At 39.8% G+C, this 14830-nt stretch overlaps 1 protein-coding gene across 2 annotated transcripts in view; it reads right to left on the reverse strand.

Annotated features, from left to right (window-relative positions):
• FBXW7 (F-box and WD repeat domain containing 7) overlaps positions 1-14830 on the reverse strand; it is a 165902-nt gene that overhangs the window by 97134 nt on the left and 53938 nt on the right. The window lies entirely within an intron of this gene.

Here is a 14830-nt window from a genome sequence, read left to right on the forward strand (position 1 = left end):
GTTAAGCTGTGTTTTCGACTATATCAAGAGGCATAGAAAATTATTACATTATTTCCAAAAACTTATAATTCCGAGCAGTAATTTTCATTAGTCTGCACACTAAGTTTTTCCTGTTATGTATCAACTTCGTATCAAGACGGTGCTTCCTACTACCATACAGTCCAATTATGAGCTCTGTAAGCATTAGATTTTTCAAGTTCAGATGTTTTTCAAAACTACTTGCCCATCTAGAAAATCCACCAGAATCATTAACAGACAGTGGTTAATTTATCAAATTATATTATATCATTTGCTCAAAACTGGACAACGATCATTTTCAAGTGTCATTATATATTCCCTCTCATTTAATCACAGACTTGGCAGTTGACTCAGAATTAATGACTTGGTTTTGGTCTTATGATCTAAGACCAGATCAGGTATAACTGAAAGTTTCCTATCTTCTTATTGCAATTTTGTTTTAATTAAATCCATGGAGAAAAAAAACAGCACCCACTGTAGAATGGTCTTATCAGTGGCAAAGCTGAAATCGGCCACAAACACGTAGCAATCGTGAGCCCTTGCAGACCAGAAACAGCATATGCCTTAACAGGCTAAAACCACTGTAAGCAATGAATCCAAAATCTAACAAGCCATAAGAATGGTTAGGTAGGAGCACAGAGATTGCTCAATTTGTGTACACATTAAAGAAACTGAATAAATAATAATGTCAAACATCGCGAGACAATTTCCAATTTATCTACACATCCAGCTACGCACGTGGATGCAAGCAAGACACAAGAGCAGAGGGATATAACACCATCTAGCTATATATTAAATTTGGCATTCAGTTTTCCAGTTCTACGCTTCCTCCTTCCCAGACACCACTTCGTGAATCCAGATGCCCAAGATTCAAGGGCTGTGCCAACAATGTGATACTAGACATGAGCTCAACTAGCAGTCAGGTTCACAGGCTGCAAGTGAAAATATGTGCCAAGAGAAAGTAATCAGCTTTTATTTGTAGAACCTCTGTTCTCAAGTGTATAACACATCACACACTGGACATGCTGATTCGTGAGAGATTCAGAAAGTACAAGACTGTACACAAAAGGAGCATGAGTGCCCAGTCTCCTCATAGCGGAAGCAGTGAAGGACTTAAGTTTCCCTAAGCATTTCAGTGAAGGAAGATACTCTCCAACCCAATCTTCTACTACTCTCCCAGCCACTGAAGAAAAAGTCTTTGAAGGAGGTCCTCTACCAGTCATAGGGGTTTGTTTTTATTTCGAGGCTCTAGGTTTACTGCTTGTTTTAAAAAAACCCAAACATTTAAACACATCATACTTATTGCTGAGTGGAGAGGAAAGTAACAGAAACCACAGTTCTGTTGTGTTGTAATGTACAAGCCACAGAAGTTTACATATGTTTTTAAAATCTTGTTTGAAGAAGAACCTATAGATGAAAATCCTGCACACTTGTCTCCTCTTCTGCAGGGAAGCAATCCTTAAATCTAAAAAATGTGGCTCTCAAGTTTCTACACTCTAGCCAAGTGACAATTGCCGCCAATAAATCCCTATGAGCTGAGAAGCTAAAATATGCGATCCAAGAAATTGCCTACTAACAATTAGTTCCCATCCACGAACTAGAAGCTAATAGTAAAAGATAATTACACTGCACATGTCAAGGCACGGACACGAATGAAGCAGAGAAACTGTGTTGAATTCTGCTTTTACCAGTGGAATAAAACTGTTCAGGCACTGGGATATACATGACCCAAAACAGAAGCTGACGACTCTAACCTTGAGTGCAAGAGGCATCAAAAGAGAACGTGCTTAATCTTCTGTACATACTAAGTAGCACTTGAGAAGGATGTCATTAAGAGAGAACTCTAAGAAAAATGTTTTTTTCCCCTGAAGACTTAGCATACCGGAGCTATGTTTAATCACTCCATTTCCCAATCAGTCAAATTTATTTGTGTAAACAGTCAGTTTAGTACAACTTACTTATCAGGCTTACTAGGTAGTTAAGGCATTAAAGTATGGTGTTGTCACATCCATATTTTCTCACAAAAAGTGAAAAGATTTGCATCTTTTGAAGCAATAAATCATTTAAAAATCAATTTTGAAAGGATCATACAAGAAATTTAAGTCTTAATTGAGCCATTTTAACTTCTACCACAAACAATTCCCTAATTAGAGATCAAGCCTAAGAGTTTTAAACATGTTCCTTAATAACAACATAATTTTAAATATATGCACCAATTATCTGTTCAGGACATACTCTATAAAGGCACAAATGCTGCACTTGTTTCCATACTTTAAAGCTTACTTTCAATTTTTATCAATAAGCAACATGAAAGGTCAGCGTGAAAATAACAAAGTAATAAATACATCCAATTCTGCTAAATGCTTACATGACAAAAATAACAATTTTTACTAATATGCCCAAATGATACTGCAGCCAACCAAATGAGCACATGCTAGTTCTTTTATGCTAGCTTTATATTAATTATTTCTCAATTTTTTGCAATGACTGTCAATTCACAAGTTTAGCTTCAGCCATACATTATTTCAGTTCAACTCTATATCTAAATGAACTCAACTTGTTTTTTTTGACTAGGAGCCTGTAGAATATCAAAAATTAATTACAAGCAGAACTACATCAGAAAGCATCAATACGCAAAGAGGTGATACATTTGCTGAAGCACAGACGGATGTGCATTATCTGAGAGATTTGAAAAATTAAAGCTGCCTTCTGTCACATAAGTGCTTTCAGAATTAACTACAGCCAGCTAACACACAAGATGCAATCATTTCCAGATAGAAATTAGATAAGAAACAGTACAGGATTATTATTTCACAGAGCTACATATATTTACAAACCATTTACCAGAGAACTAAGATGTTGTGTTTTCACCTGCTGCAGGGCCTCCTGCACATTCACTCGGAGCCCCATCTCTGAATCAGCCACTGCCCAGCAGATGGGTAGACGGAAGCCGTTGCTTTTTTACCCACCTCAGACAGCAGCAAGGTGTTCACACAGACGCCAAGGTACGGCAGGGCAGCAGCAATGCCTGCGTGTGCATCAACACACACAACTCATTAAACTCTGTGAGCAAGCCTAGCATGCAGCTCTCAGGGAAATTTTGTAACACTCTCGCTGCATGGAGAATCAAAATAATACGGAAGAGATTAAGGCAAAAAATCCCTAAGGAAAGTGGAAGCCCCAGAACAGAGCCAACCGTAAATTCAAAGTTGAAGACCGTTTCTCTACCTACATTCCACCTTAAACGCTGCTAATGCTGAAGTCTTCATCTTTATCCGCTACACGCACACAGAAAATAGATTAAAAAAATAACTGGAAAGACAGTTGTTCAAACCACCTGTAAGAAACACCAAGCAACATCAGGAGACCGCAGGGGACATTCCTCAGGCCAGCCTGCCACCACAGCGCCCTCCCTGGTCTGAGGCGAAGGGCAGCGCTCCTGCTTCTGCTTTCCCGCCAAAGCACCTCAGCCCCTCTTGGAAGGGGCAGGAGTTGGTTAACAATTCTACACTTGGGAGAATGGAGCTACAGAAATGCCAGGAAACCTCAAAAAGTACTGCTAGTTTTCTATTATTTCATTTCTATCATTTGAAACTAATTAAAATAAAAAGGGAAAGGTGTAGAGACAGATGACATTAGGGAGGTAACATGGGATAACCGGCATGACTTCACCAAGGGTAAATCCTGCCTGACCAATCTTATTGCTTTTTATGATGGCATAACTGCATCAGTGAACAAGGGAAGAGCCACTAATGTCATCTATCTCAACCTCAGTAAGGCTGTTGACACCATTCCCTACAATATCTTTCTCTCCAAATAGGAGAGATACGGATTTGGCGGGTGGACTGATGAGTGGACAAGCAACTGGCTGCAAGATCGTACCCAGAGAGTGGTGGTCAATGGCTCAATGTCCAGATACACATCAGCGATGTCCCTGAGGCATCAGTACTGAGCTCTTTAATATCATCATCAGTGACATCAATGATGGGATTGAGCACACCCTCAATCAGCAAGCAAGTTTGCACACGATGCCAAGCAGTGCGCTACAGTTTGCGTGCTTGAGGGACGGGATGCCATCCAGAGAGACCTAACCAGGCTCCTGCAGTGGGCCCAGGTGAATCAGAGGTGCTCCTCTGATAACTTCTGTCAAACATAACACCCGACAGCATACAAAAAAATAGATTAAACATCCAGTAAATTAAAAAAAAAGAACCAGACACCGCAATTAATGGTTCCTGTTCAAATTTAATTAAGTCCATCTGCCTCTGATTTTCTTGTGTGACCAGTTTTCATTACCTCTCCTCTCAACCTTTTATCTACCTTCTCAGGCTTTTCATCAAGTCTATGCATCCTAACCTCCCCTCCTAAATGAAGGAACACTGGAAAGTGATTTAAAGCTATATTTTCTTTAACTCTAAGCTGGAAAGACTGTGGAAGATCCATCATGTAATCCTAACTCCCTTAGCAGACACAAGTGAAGTGCATAAAGCAGGATAAAGCATGAAACAGTATTCAAAACCCACTAGACAATAACATCACAATTAGTAGCTTAGGAAATATGAGTAATTTCTATGTGAATTTATGTATATTTACTAGTGCTTCAGTAGAGTATGATAAGAAAACATCAGAGGTAGGAGATCTGACTTTTCACAGACAAAGGTTGACAACTGCTTGAGCTACAAGAAGCCAACACACTTACTCTGTAGGTTATGATAAAATGTACATGACTAGATCTTATTATTTCATACAGACTCCAGTATTTTATGCAAAGAAAATCAAGAATCCAGCACTCACTGCATTCTTCTGGTCAGCAGCTATAGTCATACAAAGGTTCCAACCTGCAGATGTCCAAACCCTCCTTAAAATTCAACTGAATCAAAGAGAACATTTTCTGCTCAATAGGTCTTTATCCTGTTTGTGTGGGAAGAATAAATTCTTTCACTTTATGGATCTACCATTTTTTTTCCCTATATTTAACTCTTCCATAGTATTGCCATGTGATCATCATTTGTATGCTTTCAACATCAACACAGAACATTAACTTTTAACATCTATCCCCTATTTAGAAACAAAGAACGTTGTATAGCATGTTGAAGTGGGTGGATAAAAACCACTTCAGCCATTGTGGTAAAATCCTGGCCTCTTCAGGGCAGATTCCCTGAACCCTTACAGACAGTGACAATGGGCAGTCAGAAAAGCTGCAAAAGGTGTCATGTGCATGCTTGTTCTGGAAAGGCAGGCAGACGTGGATTCACCTGCATCAGACCACCTGCAAGGTTCATGCACACACACTCTATGAAATGTAATAATAAAGACTCACTGACAAAATTAATCAACACAAAACAGGGTAACAGGAAACCACTAATCTTTGATATAGAACACTTCGGTGCAACGTAAGTTCTTGTATTTGAAGTATTTGGGAAAAAATGTGCACATCTCCTTGCTTCAAAAGGGAGAAAAATATCATAACAAAATCAATTATTGATTCATCTTTTATACAAGGTATGTTTTTACCTCAAAACCTGACACTCAAAAAAGGAGAATTATTGCAAAATACCATGAAAGGTATTTTGGTAGCACAGGGTGATGATAGGAGGAAAATGGACAAGTGATGCACTGAGGATGCTGCTGAAAGGCTCCATCACTTAGTGACAATTGTACAACATTAAAATCTTAAGTCCTTGTCCTCAAAAGGCATGCACACCCCAAACAACAAATACCAACACAAACACAGGGTTACTGAAGAAGCAGAGTTTAAGTCTGCTTATCACCAGCTCATACACCTTAGCTCCCTGAAAGCTAGGGCCAACAGTAAGATTCCAAAAGTTACTCCTTATTTTTGATTTTATATTGTTATGATTTTATTAGGAAGAGTGAATGGGTAAAATTCACTCTCTATATATTCACAATATAAAAATCATTTTAAATCTACGAAATACACCATGAGAGGCAACAGGAGATAATGCTCACCAGTGACATAAACAGAATATCTTCAGCTACATTAGTAGGGCAGCACATAGGCTTAAAAGTGCTGAGACTGGAAATATAGGCAGGCAGATAATTATACTGCCTTCAAATTTAAAGATGCTGTTGCATGCCTACTTAGCAACGCCTAGAAATTCAGCAACAGGACTATAACAACTCTTATTTATGCTAAGTACTAAGAAAACATAGAAGTTCTCTCCAAAAACTCACAACTAAATATCACACAACAAAGGTGACAGCTTTTACAAGTGCAGCAGGATGGTAAGTAGTTCTTAACCTGTCAGCCTGGGAAATGTGGGGCTTGGCTTAACCCCTCCTGCCCCTCCCCAGAAGTAAGTTAAAGTACTTCATGGGTCTGAGGTTGTTGTGATAGCTTTCCAAGTTGACCCCAAACCTCCATAGCACTCAGCATTGTGTTCACCTCTTCCACATGCTTTCCTACCCTCAGACTAGAAGACTTATAATATCATTATCAAAAGCCTTCGAGGTCAGTTATACAGCTTCACTAACAGCACTGAATACAGAGACCTCCTCAGCTGCTTGGAAGAACAAACATTTAGGATGTTTCTATGCAGCTCAAGGTCTTTTATTTATACGTAAAAAGGCAGAGAAAGGAAGGTCACACTCCTGTTCTTACTTTCTAGCAGGAACTCCAGTGAAGCCATGCTGAGTGTTATCGTATCATGACAAACACACTAATTAAGCTCTCGCTTCCAACAGAAGCAACCAAACCCAGAACAACTGCTAATAGCTCACTATTTTAAGTAAACAGGCAAAATGGTTATTGTGCAGAAACAAGTAGTTTGTTTCAAAGTATCTCAATGAACAAGCTGAAACCTGATGATTTCACCTGACAGGCAAGAAGCAACAATATCCAACCATTGAATGCTGAAATCAGAAAAATCCAAATGGAATTAAATATGAGAATAGCTACCCACTGTAAACCTTAGTAGGAAGACAGTAAATTTATTGCCAGTAAGTCTTAAATTAGAAAAATACTCCAACTTTAACACACACATCTGAAAACTGTGGAACACTATGCACACAGCTACCAGAGTGCCATTAGCCTGCCTCTGCCTGGGAACACATACAGGCAACCTCCCCTCTGCTCCAACACAGCAGACACAGGTGAAACATGCCTAGATGCACTGTAGAGTTAGATCAAGACTACCAAGCTTAATGCACAGGGCAGTAGCTGGCACAGCCAAAACCATCTTCTGGTAAATCCTTCTTCAGCATCTGCAGCAGTTTGGAAACAATAGCCTCAGGGCAGCAGTGAGTTTCCAACAGAAAAAACCTACAGACTCCAGCATTGCATTAGGCTGAACTGCTTTCTGAATCTATTCACGCAGACTGGTACGTAGCACGGTGCCACTGTGCAAAGCAGCATCGTAAAAGCAATATACAAATAACTTCCAAGCAGAGTTGCTCATTATTAATGCACAGTATTTGAAGGTAAAAGCAAAACAGCATTTGGCAGCACGAGTGCTGCCATTAAGATGCTGGGTCTAAAAACCTCAAAGTGATTTATGGAGTACCCAGCTGACTTCTCTGTCTCTGCTTCTTTCCTGTCCACTAATCATAAAAGTCATTTTGGGTCCATTTCCCCAAATTACGGGTTTTACTGATAGCAAACTGCAATTTTAGCAGATGGCTGGTGTCAGCTTCTGGCAAAATGGTAGCATGATTTCTTGGACAGAATCTCTAATTGAAATGCTGCAGAAGTGCAGCACAAACAGACAAACACAGAACGAGAAAGGTTAATTTGGAACGCAGAGCAGAAGAGATGGACAAAATAGGTAAAATTCAGTTGAAGCGGGGGGAAAGACCTCGAAGACAGAAAGCAACTGTTAATTTTAAAATGAATTTAATTAAGTTTAAATAGGGGGAAGGAGAAGAAATTAATATTAAGTACTAAACTCTTCTGTACCTCTGAACTGTTTGAGATGAACAGCTCTGGTGTATAACGACAGCACAAGCAGATGAAAACACACTTTGCACTGGAAAGCATTCTACTGCTTAAAAAGGAAAGGAAAACACCGTAGGACAGAAGCTGAGGAAAGCATGAATCAAGGCTGGTGACTAGAATTTAAGAATATTTGTATTTAAACTATTAAGAGTGTTTAAAATTCAGTATCTCCCATTTCAAGCAACTTTAGCATCTCTATTTGCATTTTTTGTTTTCATTTGCCTACTCATTAAGCAAGTTTGAAGGATTATTATCTATAATGTTCAGCTGTTATGTAGCCCTAATTGCTAGGGGAAAAAAAATAAGTAATTCTGTTACAACTGCTAATGCAGCTGGGAGTAAAAGGCTACAATATATTACAGACAAATTATTTTGTTGGGTTTTTTAAAATTATTTATTTAAGCTTGATTCAGTAGAGTTATAAATTGAATTTCTGAGATAAGAAAAGGTAGCTGGGGATCAGGTTGGGAAAGAAATTACACTTCATGCTATCAGCACACGATACTAACATCGGTGTGTTTTACCAATCTGAGGGAAAAATACAGGTCAGAATCATTCCCATGAGGTTGCAGTCAAAGAACAAGTAAGATATTCTTCATAAAGTATATATATCTGTCCACTGTCCCAATTCATACCTTACGAAATGTTCAGCTGTGTGTATTCAATCTGATTTTGTGCAGTATCCGCCTAGCAATATTGGCTCAGCTCTAAATACTCAGTTTTCAAAGAGGAATTCAAGAAACGTGTACTTCGTACAGAGTTTGTCAATGAACTCATTAAATGCCTTTTTATCAACATCGGGTATGAAGTCTTTGACTTTTTTTTTCCCCTCTTAATAAAAGCAAGAAAGACAAATAAAGAAGACCAGCAGCATTTACCAGACTTGCTAAAATCTGTTAATACACTCGTTTGTTTGCTTTCTCTGCATCTTTCACAGAAGAAAGACTTAAGTAAAAGAAGGTCACATACTACTGGGACACAGCAGAACAACTCCCTTCTTGGCATCTCACTTAAAAGAAAAAAAAACAGTTATGGTTTCCACACTGTATTGAAAACAGCAAATGCCTTCTCATTAACCTCACATCTCCAGAACGCTGCTGACCACACATTGGCTACTTTGCATTATGTTCTCTGCGTCACTGGGAGGCTTTCCGGCAGCAGATCGAAGCTCTAACCTTGCAGAACAACACAGTGCTTGCCTGGATTGAAGGAGGAAGATAACCCAACCCATCAAAAAAAAAACCCTCTGGCCTCTGCCCAGACAAACACTTAACGGGCTCCAGTGGAAAAATGGAAATGGTTGCAATTACTGTTATTAGTTTAATGCCCTTAAGAAAGCTCTCTGTGAATCTTACTTCAGTCACTGATTAAGAAGGACGGTTCCGCAGCAGAACATTTGGATGAAATAACAGGCAGTGGAGACAGATCCTCTTCTGGACTAACACCACATAAGATGCTATTGCCCCTCTGCCACAGAATACTGGTGGCGAAGCCCCATCACCAGCTGACTACCCTGAGAGTCCCCAGACCCTCTCCAGACGAAGTCAGGAGAGTCAGCAAGTTCACCAGTCAGAGCAAACAGACACCGTGCTGCCAGCCCACAGAAAGCAACTAAAGTGACCTGTACTGAGGACAGCAGTTTGTACACCCTGCCAGGGCAGGCAGCCCGAGGCCAAAGAACATCTACACGACTGCAACATGAACACCTACTCAGAAACTTAAATTCTTCAATAAAAGGAAGCCAAATTTCACTGCTAGCATTATGGATCTAAGCTCGGCTATTAAGGCCGACAGAAGTCACATATTAAAGGCCTCAGCCAATACACCAGCCCAGCAACTTGCTGTCCTTTGAACTTGACATAGGAACAGCAGAGAAATGGCTATGTTACTTTGCAGAGGTCAGGAAAACGTTAGGGATGCTTTTTTTTTAATTGAAAGGTAGTGATACATTCTCCTTCTCCACATGAATATGGATACATTGGCACAACTAACTCACCCTAGAATAGGAGCAAAGACATGCCAGTAAGAGCTGCTTGATATTAACTTAGCAGCATCCACACCACAGAACACCACAGCAATGAAAGCAGAAATAGAGAAGAGACTTCTGCTGCCCTGACGTACACCGGGGCATTTCTTCGTACAATTCTTTTATGCAGACACGCTTGCTTTAAACTCACTTTAGGAAGAATGGATATATATGTCAGAGATTACATCAACATAGCGTGGTACAGCTCGAACTGACAACAGCAGCAGCGCTCCTCTTGGAGTACAGAAAAGCTTCCTGACCTCAACATCATCATATGCACAAAGCAGATGAGGGGTAAATGCTACCAAGTTAGCGTGGAGGCCAAGTGCCCAAACCAAATTAAACCAAAGTGAAACAAGTTCCCCTTCGAATTGCATTTCATTTCTTCTCTCTTCCATATCCTTTCTCCAATGCTGACAACTGAAATGTTCATTTTTATAGTTCGGCTCATTAGCTGTTAACATTACCCGTCAACATTTACAACAACTTGTTAAGTAAATTTCTACATTTCTGAGCTTTTTTTCCCTCTTTTTTTTTTTTTAATCTTTTCTTTTTGACAACACGTATGAATTTAAATGAGGCCAGTCTTCCCACTCGGTAGCAGATGTCTGAAGAGGTAAAAAGGCACTTCAGAATCTTTTCCAAATACAGACTGCTTTAAGTCCAGGATGGACAGTATTCAGAAACAGCACTTTCAACTTCTGCCTCTCTTTTTAAATGTGTTTGTTGCCTGACAATGCAGAAAAGGAAAGAGTTAACAATTCTAAACAAATGTCTTTAAAGCAGCCACCATAAGCGTGTGTGTGTGTGATACAGACTGACGTCTCACCAAAATACCACTATGTCAGGGCTGCACATCTGAGCCACCGCATCTCATGCGGATGTGGAAAGGCTGGGATAGTTTATTTACGACAGTGAACCCATCAAAATGGCAGATGTAAACTAGCAGAGGCATTAATGTCATTGTCTTGACCCACCTTTACTACAGTGCAATCCATCCTCCTGACTTTTCAAGGGTGCTGTCAGTGCAGATGCATGCAGACGAAGAGAATCGCTATCCTTCCTGGATAGCAGAACCAAACAGCATCAGCTGTATTGATCAAACAGACTGTGCTACTCCCCATGCAGACCTGCTGTCTGTCCTTGCTGCTATGTCAGGTGTACAGTTTTGCAAAGGTCAGCTGCTATGCCACACAGCTGCCACTCAGCTCTTAGAGATCAGCACATTTCTGAAGCAAGTAGATGAAGTTACTTTGGCCTTCGTGAAGTGTGTCTTGATGTTCACAGGGAGATTTGTCAGACAGCTCATAGCAGGTGGAAATCTAAAGCAGCTGATATGGTACAGTCTGTGAGAGAAGACTGTCTCATACGTGCCATGTACAGCCCTAAAGTGATAGGAAAGGGAGCCTGAAGAATCTAATGCAGAAGAGAACAGAAGAGAAACAGAACAGAACAGATCTCAAGGATACAAGGGACAGGTAGGGCACATCTCTACGTTGGTCATTTATTTTCTAACAGAGAAAAGTTGCTCAGTAAAAAGACATGTAAAATAAATGACTCAAACAAAGGGTTAAGGCCAATTTCAAATTATTTCAGAGTACTGTTTTATCCCCAGCACATACGTGTTGAGTTGTTTTATTTCACTACAACTGTTTCTAATGACATAATTCCAATTTGGAAGACTTGCTGAATAATACTTTGGTTAGCAGTAGCTGCAGCACCAACAAGAACAGGGTGTCTGTACTTGCCCTTAAGGGAAAACCTGGCTGATTAGGTTTTGTCTTATGATAGGCACAGCTTGAAGACTGTAAATTGCTCCTTACAGTAATCACTCTCACTGCAACAGCCCAAGGCTTTTAGTAATAGTAGGGCTCTCTCACTCTCTCACTGAAGCTCAACTTCTCAAAAAGTCTCATCCTAAACTGACGAAAACAGAACATTAGTATAAACCAAGCTGACAACATGAAGCCCAATTCATCCACCACAGCTTTCAAACCTGTTTCTGTCTTAATTTTTCTTAAAAACTACACCTGGGCTTCCACGTTCTCAGATGCAAGGCTGATTAACAGATGGTACCATTCTATGCAAAATTCAAAAATCACTTTGTGGTCACCAGAAAATCAGAGCTAGCTATCTGCTCAACAGAAGCTTCATTACATTAAATAATTACAATTGAATTAAGGTATTTACATTTTCATTTCAATCATTTTAGCACTTGAGAAATATCTGGCTAACAAATTTTCTTCCTCCAGTAAGAATCCAAGACAGAAATTGGGCTTTGAGATATGCTTGCATTTCCTAATGACATCACCTGTAGATTTCAAAGACTAGCAAGAACATGCTTCTTACTCAGTGTGGTACTAATACACTGGTGTTCATTCTTATGAAATTCATAGCCATTCTCAAAGGTACTGTAGTTAACATGGGGCAGTGACACCAACAGGGGCTACAGATCTGCACTTACTACTTAGACTGAGACAAGAATACATTTCCAAGCTAAGCTGTCTTCAAGGGCGGACACAGACCTGAAACCCCATGCTCCTTAAGTGCTTCAGGTATCTTGATTCAATATGAGAAATAACGACCACAACGCCAAAGGCACCAACTGCTGCAAGAGTACGTAATAACTCTTAGAGCTAACAGAAAGTATTCTGTAAGCTCTCCGGAATACTTAAAGTGCACAGGGTTTATTTTGGATTTATTCTGCTTTCAATATACACTTCCTGACACATTAAATAAGCTGCTCAAATAAACTTCTAGAAAATGAGAGGTGTAGGTAGATGCATAAACTCTTCCTGAGGTGTAGCCCAGCCTCTCCCCAACCCGCTTATCACTGCATCCAACCAGATCCCCTGACATACCTGCGCACATAAGCATCGCTAATCCGCTTGAGTCAGAATGAGCCAGGTTAGCTTAAAAGTTTAAAGTTCTTAGCAAAGCAGATTTATTTTGCCTGAAATAGATTAGAAAGCAACTGCACGAGCAGTACCACAATGCAATTAGAGACATGCATCCCACAGTCCCAAGGGAAATGGCTGATGTAGTTACCATGCCACTCTCAATGATACTTGAAAAGCCATGGAATTCAGGTGAAGATGCCAGTGACTGGAAAAAAAGGCAACACGACATTCATTTTTAAGAAGGGCAGAAAGGGAGACCGAGGGAACTAATGACCTGTCAGCCTCACCTCTCTGCCAGGGAAGATTTCTGAACAGCTGTATGGTGCAGTTGACACACCTGAGGGATGGGATGCCATCCAGAGGGACCTAGACAGACTCTAGCAGGGAGCCCAGTTGAACACCTCGTGAGGTTCCGCTAATCCAAGCATAAGGACTTGCACCTGGGTCTGGCAATTCCCACTATCCATGCTGGCACAAGTCTGCTCACTGCAGCCTAAGAGCACCCACTTAGGAAATTCAAGCTCACTTCAAATTTATGTTATGTTCTGTTTCACAGCTTCCCCACATTGATAAGAGCCACTGGAAGTGAACCAAGAATTTCAACTCAAGTCTTACAAAGAAGTTGGCATCTACAGCTTATCAAGTTCCAGAGGTAACTTCGATCTTAAGAGGAATCAGGTAAACCACACAGGTGACATATAGAGACCAACTGCTACCTACCACTTCTCCTTTTTAAGGAAAGAAAACAAGCTGCAAGTTTGATGAAAATGTCCAGTTTTGTCCAGGAAAAAACTATTGTTATTTTGTTCATAAATGAGGAATGGATTATTGGTCAAACTGAATTATCAGAATAATCATATCTCATGAACCTAATATGTAGGCTTCTTCCTTCTTTAGCAGTCATTATCATACACAATCATTCTGAGAAAGCTCACGAGGACGAAATTTCAAGGACAATAAAAAAAGGCCATGCATATACCCAGATGGCAAACACACCACAGAATTTACTACTTGGCCAAAGTACTTACTTCCCAAAATAGTTTTACTTCCTAAGGTTCTTGGAATAACTTCATAAATCTATACAAATACAAAACAAGTCTACAAATGCATTAAAACAATAAGCAAAGATATCACCAATCCTGTGAAGAGAGTCTTCAAAGAGACATTCCATGCAAGGCCACATACGTTCCGCAGCTGCTAACTATGACAAAGGGTCTTTTAAAAGATAAAGAATGTAGTGGTTTTGCCACAATTACACTACACACACTCACATCTGCTTCTGTTCTGCTACCACTTTCTTATTTACTTCTCCAGAAAGATCTGAGAAAATAATTTTGCCTAGTACTCATTATCTATGAACAGAAGGCAAAGTCATCAGTTTACACACAAAAAGACCCTGAGATACAGACACACAGGCAAGAAAGCTAGACAATTTATATTAGCATCCAAAACTAAGGAACTGAAAAACGAACTTTTTGACATTTATTTAAAAATATCCTATTCTGAATAACTTTCAGGTTAACAAAATTGTGGTACACTATCCAGGGAACAACCAAATGCGTGATGTTTAAAGCACTTAAAGCATCCCCTGGATGAACAGTCTACCATCAACCAACACTTTCACAAGTTTTGTTTATTTGTTTTAAACAAAGCAGTGATGTGGGGCAGAGAGCAGAAGGTAAGATGTATCATGTACATGCAGTAAGTTTGGCATGTCTGAAAACATAGTGATTTCTAGCCACAAAATGCAGTACCATTATTGAGGAGTACAGGGTGCTCTTATCAAATACTCATCAATAGGCAGCAACTGGAAAGATCACAAGTGAAAACAGAGACAGCAACAGAGTATTCACAGATCTTGTAATATGCTGTAATAAAGTAGAAGAAATAAGATGCAGGTCACTCTACATCAACTGAATCTCTTCTGGCAGC

The sequence above is a fragment of the Gallus gallus genome, chromosome 4 (genome assembly GCF_016699485.2).
Source record: "Gallus gallus isolate bGalGal1 chromosome 4, bGalGal1.mat.broiler.GRCg7b, whole genome shotgun sequence".
Classification (NCBI taxonomy): Eukaryota; Metazoa; Chordata; class Aves; order Galliformes; family Phasianidae; genus Gallus; species Gallus gallus.